Below are 11,698 nucleotides of genomic sequence, written 5' to 3'. Positions count from 1 at the left end.
TCATGTATGCAGTAGTGTCTAATGTAATGTTTGTTATGTTATACAGAACAGATCCATGCCAATTACCCCCGATATGATGATGACGACAATGCAATGAGTGGTGATGTAAATGACGGACAACCTGAACATGACGATTGGCTTCAAGAGTACGCCAAGCATTTATCTGAATTGAATCTAACCTTTCTACCGGACTATGAGGGAGGTCCACTGGTGGTTGATACGGCTACGGAGGAGGCGGATGGATGGCCACCCGTATCTCTTCACACCCGTATCAACTCTGAATCCCTCAGTGTTTTGAGAGCGACCACGGGTGTCTGCATAGCTGCCATCATCGACTGGAAGATCCGCGCAGACTGCTGGGGGTGTACGTACAACACCCCGAGTCAAAAACGGCATACCTGTCTGTGCAAACTATCTCGGGATCACTACGAGACCCATTACGATGATATATGTGTTGTGTTGGGTAGAGAGCCCTTTGGACTTCTTATGGATACAATATTAAAAAATACAATTGGTTTAATATTGGATCATAAGACAGTCATAGGGGCGGTGGACACTATGCTATGTGATTTACTAACTGAATTCTATGTTATGGACCAGCTGGAGGAGCTAACCCTAAAGTGTATCTCTCCTGAATATCGGCGTAAGATAATTGAGGCAACACGTTTGTGGAGGCGTACATTGGAGTGGCGTCGTACTACACAGAGGGCCTACAAATGTTTGTAAAATGGGTAATCTGTTTTCTTTTGGTTATGACATGTTTGTCGATTCTGTATCACATAGACTTGCTGGTTTGATGTTTAGTATGGTAGAAAATGATGCATTTATTAATCATAATGCTTATATCCGATGTGTGTATAAGGATTGGAATGATTTGGTCCTGAAATTCTCGTGTGACAGACCCCAGGATTTAATGTTATCTGAACTAGTTAACCATTTCTCAGATGACAAATGTTTTACTGTTGGGCATGTCATGTGTATATGTGCATTTGTATCCGACGTCTTAAAGTTAAATAAGGATAAAAAATCAGAGTGTCTTAGGGTTGCTCAAATGATGTCTTGTAAAATGGTACAGAAAAATAAAACTGTCTGTAAGTTGTATCTTGACATTGTGGAAAGTGGGCGGTTGTTTTTTAAATAAAATGATGATGTAAACTCTGCTCAGTGTACCAGTATTCAGTTTGTCACCGTCAGACGATATGGATAGACTGCTTTCTAAAACTTATTACGACTCTGCGGGATCTGGCTCTTACGGTGGTATTGATAAACTACAACGGGGCCTTAAGCATAGTGGCGAGGAGATACCTCCTTTAAAATATGTAAAGAAATGGCTATTGAAGCAGGATGCATATACTCTGCATGCTCCAGCTTCTATACATTTCCGCAGAAATAGAGTATTGGTCAGCGGTATAGATAGACAGTTTCAGGCAGATCTAGTGGATATGTCCGAGTATGAGCCCGAAAATGACGGTGTGCATTTTCTGTTGACGTGTATTGATGTGTTTTCAAAATACGCATGGGTTCGCTCTTTACCATCCAAGAGTGCTTTAGATGTCAGTAAAGCATTTGGTGATATTCTCAAAGAAGGACGTGTTCCTGTGAAACTACAGACTGACGCCGGAAAAGAATTTTACAACAAGACCTTCCAGCGGCTGTTGGAGCGTCACGACATTAAACATTTCTCTACATCTAATGAGACCAAGGCCAGTATAGTTGAGCGTTTCAACAGGACTCTGAAAACCAACATGTGGAGATATTTAACAGCTTCCAATTCCAGACGTTACGTAGACAAACTACAAGATATGGTACATGCCTATAATCGCTCATACCACAGATCTATAAAAATGACGCCTGTCAGCGTTGTTAAAGATAATGAGCAAACGGTATTTAATACCCTCTACAAAACAAAACAAGATGCTAAGATCGTATTTAGGTACGATATCGGCGATACGGTTAGAATTTCAAAAGCAAAAGGTATATTTCGAAAAGGCTACGAGCAGACATTTACAGATGAATACTTTGTGATATCACAGAAGATATCGCGTTACCCCCCAGTCTACAAGCTAAAAGACTACGGAGGTGATACACTGCAAGGAACGTTTTACGAGAAAGAGTTACAAAAAGTCATAGTGCCTAAAAACAAAGAATTTAAAATAGAGAAGGTTATCGATAGAAAAAAGGTGGGGCGTAAGAATATGGTATTTGTTAAATGGTTAGGGTGGCCGGACGTTTTCAATTCGTGGGTTCCTGAAAATGTGATAATCGACGTGTAAGAGGAATATAAGACATTATAACCGAGATATTCGATGGAGAAGGAGGCTGCAGGGGGGTTTTATGTGACTCTGGCTAGTAATGCCTCAGCGGGGGTCTACCCTCAAAATAAGATATGGAATTTTAGAACTAAATTAGCAAAAGCTATACATACAACTCAACCCTATGAAGTAGGGCTGATTGAAGCTCAATATCCATGCAGATGGCTGAGTTTTCCGTGGGAGGACGCCGTAATATCTCTGGGTGATTCTAAAACAGGCTATACCTTGCTATTAGCAACGGGGTTCTACGAGAGTATTACCCGGTTATTAGAACATATCAACAAGACTATAACCAAACACACGCCTCAAGTGGACATTAAACTTTACCACGAAAGTATTAGAAATCGTGTATACATCAAAGGTAGTGACTTCTTATCTCTTGGGTTTAGAGGAAAACTGGCTAACATCTTGGGCTTCAACCCCGGCGAAATGTACCCTGCAGACAAGACCAGAGCGTTATTCGCACCACATCCAGCAGACATCCATGGGGGGTGCTATAACATGTTTATTTATAGCGATATTGTCGATCACCAGTGGGTGGGGGACAGCTATGTCCCGTTGTTAAGGTGTATTAATATAACTGACACACACAAGAGCCACCGCAGTCTCATGTTTGACAAACCGCACTACGTTCACGTGTCCCGAGACCCTATTGGAGATATCGAAATCGATCTAAAGTCTGACCAGAATACAAATATACCATTCACATACGGCAAAGTGATCCTGAAGCTTCATTTTAGACCGGTAAAACAACAACATTTCTAGCCCAATGCACAGTGTAATGGGTTATAGACCGCCATACGATGAGGAAAAATACGTACAGTATTATTTAAACCAGGCCGGGAACGGATTAACCGGATATGAAGGCAGCAGCACACAATATGGAGCTGGAATCGGTGGAATGTTCCGCAGCCTCTTTAGGATGGCGGTACCTTTATTTAAAAGGGGTGTGAGCATAGCCAAGCCTCATTTGAAAAGTGCTGCCAAAAACATTATAGGCGACGTGATTACAAATATAACGCGGGCGTCATCTACGCCGAAACAACAGGGATCAGGCATGATTGCTTCTTTCAAAAGACCCACTAAATATCCTCCTTCAAGCTGGGGGCGGTCCCGGTGTCCTACGGGGCGTAGAAAACAACGTAAAACACCGGCCTCAGGCAGAAAAAGGGCAAAACCTAAAAGGACCAAGAAGGTATCAAACCGTCGCTTTAGAGGGGCTGCTAATGATATATTCATTTAGCTGTCAATAATCGGTATTGAACAACAATGGCTCTCCTACATCGTATGTCAGAAGAATGTGTCAAGAGTGAGCTGGACCTTTTCACTCTACCGTTAACGCAGACGGCTATAGAGAAAAGTACGTATATAGAGATTCCTCCACTATCGGCTCTGACAGACAGGGGCCCCATAGAGTTCTTTGTGTCGGCCAGTAGCGAAGACTATATGGATCTAAACAACACGTATCTGCATCTACGGGTCAAGATCACTAATCCCAATGGAACAGACCTAGCCGAGGATGCAGAAGTGGGGTTGATTAACTATCCGGGATGTACATTATTCTCACAGGTGGATATTACTCTAGGTGATAGGCTTATTACCCAATCATCAAATACCTATCCATACAGAGGCATAATAGAATGCTTGCTAAACTATGGAAATGGTACTCTGGACACACAGTTTGGATGCGGTCTATTCAAGAAAGACACGTATGGTGAAATGGATGTACATGACCCCGACGGTCCTAATCGCGGCTTAGCAGCCAGGAGTGCATATTCAACACGTAGTCGTATAGTCGAACTAATAGCCCCTATTCACGCAGACATGTTTTTCCAGGAAAAACTACTGATTAACGGTGTTGATCTTCGCATAAGATTCATCAGAGCAAAAAACGATTTCTGTCTCATGGCCACCGGTCCGGTGGAATACAGAGTCTCTATAGTGTCTGCGAATATATTTATTAAGAAGGTCTCAGTTGCACCGGGTGTCAAGTTGGCGCATGCCCGAGCGTTGACTCAAGCTAACATAAAATATCCTGTTGATAGAGTGTGTCTAAAAAATGTATCTATCCCTGCGGGTAGTAGAATATGCAATCAAGACAATTTGTTTCTTGGACAAATTCCGAAGATGATTGTTATAGGTTTCGTGGATAACGAAGCATTCACGGGGAGCTATGTTCGGAATCCGTTCAGATTTCAACATTTCACCACAGAGTTCCTAGCACTCTACTGTGATGGACATTCATACCCTGCTAAACCCTTTCAACCAGACTTTAGAAATGGCTTGTATACAAGGGAATATTTCCAGCTTATTCAGGCAACAGGACGTCAGCTGAAAGACAGAGATATTGCCATCACCCGGGAAGAGTTTGGAGACGGTTATGCATTGTTTTGTTTTAACCTGGAAGCAGATGAAGGGTGTGGACAGCATGTGTCGCTAGTCAAAACAGGGAACGTAAGGTTGGAAGTACGATTCAGAAACGCTCTAGCTACAACCGTCAATTTAATATGTTATGCAGTTTATGATTCTGTTATAGAAATATCAAACAGACGTCAGGTGTTACTGGACTATTACTGAAGAGTTATTGCAAAACATGAATACTATCGAGCTAACAGCTGTAGGCCAGAAAATTGCTCATAGGGCTTCTTTTCTGGGGGTCGTACCGTGCGATCATCTACCTAGAGACATTCGTCACGTGCCTGCTATGCTAGTGGTTAATACAGAACCTTCAAATGCAGCCGGGGCCCATTGGCTAGCTGTATATATCACGGCCGAGAGACAAGGATACTTTTTTGACTCCTATGGAAACCCACCCACGTACTCAGAGTTTCCCGTATCCATACAACAGTTTCTTGATCATAGCTGTAGTGATGTGGTTTATTCTACACAACAGATCCAGGACCATTTAAGTACAGCCTGTGGACAGCATTGCCTATTTTTCTTGTTTAATATGCAGAAAGGTGTGTCGTACCACAAGTTTTTGAGAATGTTTGGGGCTAATCTACCCCGCAATGATAAAAAGGTATACGACTTTGTTAGTAGTGTAAAACCAAGTTTTTGTAATGAACATGAACTGATATGTGTGCAGTCGTGTATCTGTGGTTGTAACATGTAACATGCCTTTTGAAAATAAATACAAAGACGTGTAAAAAGTTTATGTTGTCAAGTTTTTTATTTAGCTGATACTACACAAGCGTTTTTCAAAAAGATAACAGTCACAGTATATATACAATTATTCAGATAGGCACATCAGAATTGTAACCACGCACTTTCATGTGTTTTAGGGGTATTAGAAGGTGAGTCAGGTCGTTCACGTCTTCTCCTCTTATTAGATCCAGAGTGGTGGCTCTCATACTCGTCAATTGCATTAACACTATCCGATGGTGGGGCATGTTTATACATGTCTACCAACTGTCTAAGTCGTTTACTAGGTATAGATGTAGACGGTACATTAATATGGGCTAAAACTTTCAGAAACGCTATCCACCCCGGTGGCCTGTCGGAATCTAAAACGCGATAGGACGCTGTGACATTCTTTAACAAATCATACATATGTGACCCCTTAATAGTTTCTCCTTTTAACACAAGCTCGCCCTTGTCCGTCCATGATACGTTTTTAGATTTCTTCAACGATTCCATGATGTGTCCGGCGTTTCTCTTACTTTTTGTCGGTATGTGTCTCATTACCTCCTCAAAAACACTATCACCAGCACTAGCATTACCCCCCTCATCTGCATCCCGCGGCTGAGACTTGGACCCGTCCTCAGCAAGTGATAGAGTCAACTCTCCTTGCTCACGTTGTCCTTGTTTAACCAGAGATAGATATCGCTGTAAAACAGATCCGTACCTCTTGGCTTTTTCATACAAATCGGTATCGGGGCTGTTCAACACCTCCTCGATAGCTTTATCCAAAGCGTTTTCAGCCGTCTGTCTAACCGATTCCCTAGGATGGGGCTGCTTTAAGGCATCGAGTTGATGCTGAGGAACTAGATACATCTTGTGAGTGTGCTCCATTACGATTTCAATCAACCACCTCTGGAGAAAAGACTGGTAATCAAAGGTATGGCTACAGACAGTAAAGGCAACAGAAATCCACCGGTCTGATTGATGAGTCTCTTCTTCTTTTTAGAAATCACCACAGACTTATTAGCCAGTAACCTAATGTCCTTTTTTTGTTTCTGCAATCTTTTGTGCTGACTGGGGGTCATTGGTATCTTGCCTTGTAAAATATTCAACGCTATTTCACACAGCGAGTTGATAAAATCGTCGTTGGCTGTCCGTAGAATAACTTTACGCAGAGCAGGCGGTGATTTATATAACAGCTTTAGGCGGTCTCGATTTCTGCGTATACGCTCCGACATGGCCTCTAGCTAGTCACTTTGCTCTCTGGGTGTAGACGACTTGACGGTCTGATAAAATAGCTGTTCTAAGTCTCATATTGTCGGGGGTCGTGGCTTTAAAGTCGACAAGCAAATACCCATAGGGTATGCTAGTAGCGTCGTTAAAGGACTCTAGAAAATACTTTGTCTTACACGGAAACATCTGTCTGGCTATCAACAAAATCTGATATTTGTCACGTGGGTTCTTAAACAAGACCATGTAATTTGTATTTAAGCTTATTGTTCTGCTGGTTTTACCTTGCATAAACAAATTTTGCACCAGATACATACAGCTAAGGTTCCGATGGTGTACATATTTTGTAAAAACATGCTGAACCTCTGTATTATTGCACGCATCATTCATCAAGTCATCAATAATGAGAAGATTTCTAGTATTGACCGGTAATATTGAATCGTCGCAAAGAGATTTGGGAATCCCTTCCACAAAGTTAATACTCCTTATCTTTAACAATTCATCATATATCGGTTGCCAGCATGAATAAATATAGACTATGTTTTCAATATCTTCCGAAAATAGACGACTGACGTTTTCAACGATTGTTTTGACAAAATAGGTTTTTCCGCTGTTGGAGGGGCCAGACACTACCATACTGAACGGGTGCTGAAGTCTGGGGTCAAACATCTCTCCAACAACCGACTTCTGACCAGTAGCCATCTTACCATACAACTGATGTGTTTTTAACCAGGAGTCTCTTCTTAGCCCTCTGATGGGTGGATCCTTTGTGGTGAAAAAACCTTTATGACCCCAACAGTATTTATTTTAGCCAATAACATGTTTTATTACAAACGTAGAAACATCAGCAAAGCCAACTGGATGATTGTGATCAAATCCTAAGCTGTTGTGTAAAGCCTGGGCAACCAACAATTTAGCCTCTTCAGACACTGTATCATCCTCAGACACTGTATCACCCCCCGACACTGTATCATCCTCCGACACCCCCTCTTTTAGATAATGAGCTATAGCGAAAAACATAGATTGTCATGAGTGTTGGAGGGGGTGTATAGACTCAATCTTTTCCTGCTTATGATATCACCATAGGGGACGCTTTTTAACTTTAACCGGACGCCTCCGTTTTTATTGTGAACGCCTGTGACAACAAACTCTAATGCATCATCAGTCAAGCTAGCGTCATTACTTTGTATAACTTGCGAAATCTGCTCTAGAAACGTATCATCATTGTAATCGTCACCAGTCGTGAGTACAGCCTGGATATCACTGGCCAACGACGGACCCCGCAGGACCACGTTTAAAACACTGCCTCGGACGGTTCTTTGAGAGCACTCTGTTATGACGCCTGTCAACCTCTCCCTGATAAAATTAGGTATCTCTTCTAAATTATCGATAGGGATAGTCCTTAGATCAACAGAGCGCCTAACCTCGAAGACGTTAAAGTAGGGATAGTGTCTTATCCTCGTCTCATCATTAGCGCTGACTGCCCCTCCACACTCGGGGCCACCATCATCATCATAACCACCCCCACCACTACCATCACCACTACTGCCTCCATCAGCGCTACCCCGGACGCCCAACACCTCATCTACCCCCACCGTTGTTCCATCAGCATCGGCACCATCCTGTACACCATCACCTGTACAGGCCCCACCCCCACCACCACCACGCTGAATAGACGACCCTTCATTTACACTCTGTACAACCACTACGACATCATCGTCATTACCCCCCTGGCCAAAGAAACCTTCTATCTCACCCCCTCTGTCTAGATCCTCTAATACCCCGCACACAGTCCTCTCTATAGAATTGAATTCAGTACTATTTAACAATTCATCAAGATCTGTATCACACACGTCTATAGTATCATCAAACACATCATCATCGTCATCCTCATCACCCCAGGCATCTGACAATTCCGCCACCATGCCTGTATCGTTAGCAAACTCATTCATCAGCTGATCAAAACATGTGTCCGTACTAGTGCTACTACTACTACCACTGCTGGATCTACATCTCCTCTTGACATTGCCATTAATAGACTTGCATTTTCTTTTTCTGGGGCTCATGTTTATTGATTGATTACATATGTATTTACCAAAACGAATATACAACGTCACACAAAAAAAAAAACATAACAAAAAAAAAATCAAAGATATAAAAATAAAAGATGAATACGTGATTTTAAAAAGACACGATTTTACAAAAGACAATCCCCAAAGTTGACTAAGGCTACATCCTCTTGCGTCTCTTGAGCTTCTGAAACTTTTTTATTTAGGCCCACGAGCAATGTAAGCATTCTATCGATAGCTTTGGAGTGGTCACCTAGAGTTTTATCATGCGCTTTAACCTCATCCGCCACATTCATCACCTTAGACAAGCATTTAGCATAGTTTTCCCGCACAGCCTTCTCCCGTAGGGCTTCGACCCTGTAACGTTGGCGAGCTGTTATATCGTTGATTTTAACTTTAAGGGCTTCGATCTTGTAACGTCTGCGAGCTATTATATCGTGGATTTTAACTTTACGTTCGAGTTTCAGAATGCGAATAGCATAGACATCTTGTTCTGACCCTGTTTTTATGCCAGCCACAGGTACAACGGTAGAAGGTTCATCGTCTGTGTGTGTGGTTATACCGCCGCGGACCGGGCTGTGTCGTCACCACGGCTCACCTCAGGCGGATTGTTCAAAGGGGGTTTTAGAGGTAGATGGAGCGTTGGCCTTGGTCGACACCTCTTCTGCAGTATTCTGCAGGTCTGACGAGGGGGTGAGATCGCTCCTGTCCACCGATGGCTCTACTGCACGCTGTGGGGCATCCAGGCGCATGAACTGGTCGTCCCCCGGATCACCGTTAATCAGGAAGTCGCAATCTGCATCAGTCACCTCCGCATATGTTCTCTCCGGCCGGTCTTCAGGGGCCATGTCTGCGGTACCTAATTAAAAGAAAAGAAAATTAACAATCAATAATGATCAATAACGTGATATCTAGCGCTAATGTGTATGTACATCAGTATTTACAACTACCGACCGTTTGGTAGGCCTATATCATCACCCGGTTGCACAGCTAGGACCCCTCCTTCAGTCACAATATACTCACACGCTCTCCTCTCGGCTTCACCCCTCTTTGGTCTCAGCTATGACCAGCTTTATGGTCTCCCCTGATAACAGGCTTTGAGTTTTCCTCTCAGGCCTTAAATCAGTGACATCATCAGGTTTTATAACACACTCCTGTGGTGCTGTGGGTAGAGGTGCTATGAAAAAAGAAAAAGAAAAGAAAGCATAGAATAAGAAATGTGACGAATAGCAATTAGATAATACATCAGAATACCATAATAATATTTTGATACCTTACCTCTAGATGGACCCTCCCCATTGGTCAGATCAATAAGAGCTGGGCTTTGAGTTATCCTCGTCGACACAGTGTCAAACAGACCTAACACATAACATAGACATTGATTGTTTACCTCCAGGGTCTACATATAAGTAGTAATAATAATAATAGTAATAATTCAACCTTAATGATTAAAAGGGTAGGGTTATATACATACACAGTGGTGGGTCTGGATAATGGAACACATGTCCCTGTGCATCTGTTGAAATACCTAATAACCCACTTTTTCATCAAAACAAATATAAAAAAAAAAAAAAACAGTTACACAATGTCATAGGTCTAATATAACTGAAATAGAGAAGGTATTAGGAGATACTCACTGCTGATCAGCATGTTGTAGTGGGCTGTGTTTGTCTCAGTACGACTGGCGAAAATAAAAAGAGCTGCAGAGGTGGTTGTCTTCTCTTGGGTATGGACAGGGAATCAGTTGCCTAACAAATCCTGATCTATGGGTTTGTTTTTTTTATAACCCCACACCCAGTCGACACCCCTCAACGTATCAGATTCATTGATCACCACCCACCCCCCCCCTGGACATATGCAAATCCTTCACCCCTAGGCCTACGCCCAACCTTGATCATCTCACAACCCCTGATCATCCATCGGTATCTGGTAAAATCGCTGACCCACAATAAAACATTATACAAACTCTGGATGGTCCACTTTACCCCCTCCTCTTCCCCATCCGAGAAAACAGACACATGGCCTTGCACCCTTCACTTGATGAACTTCCTCTACTATCTGCGGGAAAGCAACTCCGAATTAACAAACACATAACCCCCCTTCCTCATAACTCCTATCTGGACACCTGCAAATCCTTCACACACACACACACACACACACACCCACACACACACACACACACACACACACACACACACACACACAGTCCTACACCCAGCCATCAGGTCTGTCAGGGCACTGCCGGGTCATAGACAGCAGACCACCCAATAAAACATTATACAAACTCTGGATGGTCCACTTTACCCCCTCCTCTTCCCCATCCGAGAAAACAGACACACGGCCTTGCACCCTTCACTTAATGAACTTCCTCTACTATCTGCGGGAAAGCAACTCAGAATTAACAAAACACATAACCCCCCTTCCTCATAACTCCTATCTGGACATATACAAATCCTTCACACCCACAGCGCGTCCGCATATTATATATGTAAATATTAAATGCATGGTCAAAGGATAATGAGTGGAAAGTTGCTATCATTTAGCAACACAGCAACGAGCGCTGGAGCTAGTCTATGAACAGCAGCGCATACATTAGTTATCCCACGTTTTGATGGTAGTGTTTATTTCGAAGCTTTTACCCAGCGTGCAAAATACCCGTCAATATTCGGGGTAATGCAATCCAAGACAAACAGTCTATAGCCTACATGACAACACACACACACGCCCCCACTTAACAATTTTGATAAACCGATATGCTATAGTATTCGTAAAGCAAACACTGACATAGGAGGCTGCATTGACTAAAGTTGTTTCGATGTACGTTGTTTTAAGGAGAGACCAAGATGTACATTACAATAGTAATGACTGGTATCAATCTGGCGCATTTTAGAAGAGCAATCAACTGAATAAACGCCAGGTATATATCCTATCAGACACGCAATCAGTGAACTTGCAAATGAGAGC

General features: G+C 42.7%; 1 long non-coding RNA gene across 1 annotated transcript; it reads right to left on the bottom strand.

Annotated features, from left to right (window-relative positions):
- Positions 1–8,342: 8,342 nt before the first annotated feature.
- On the bottom strand, positions 8,343–10,553 carry LOC311360644. The gene is made up of 4 exons (XR_014638463.1): positions 10,209–10,553; positions 10,013–10,093; positions 9,758–9,911; positions 8,343–9,593 (listed from the first exon to the last, which is right to left on the bottom strand). It is a non-coding gene; the product is annotated as an uncharacterized lncRNA (long non-coding RNA).
- Between the last annotated feature and the right edge of the window lie 1,145 nt (positions 10,554–11,698).

Source organism: Micromesistius poutassou, assembly GCF_964030765.1.
Source record: "Micromesistius poutassou genome assembly, chromosome: 16".
Classification (NCBI taxonomy): domain Eukaryota; kingdom Metazoa; phylum Chordata; class Actinopteri; order Gadiformes; family Gadidae; genus Micromesistius; species Micromesistius poutassou.
Note: the sequence above shows the minus strand (reverse complement) of the source record. Positions and strands in the feature narration are given on the sequence as shown.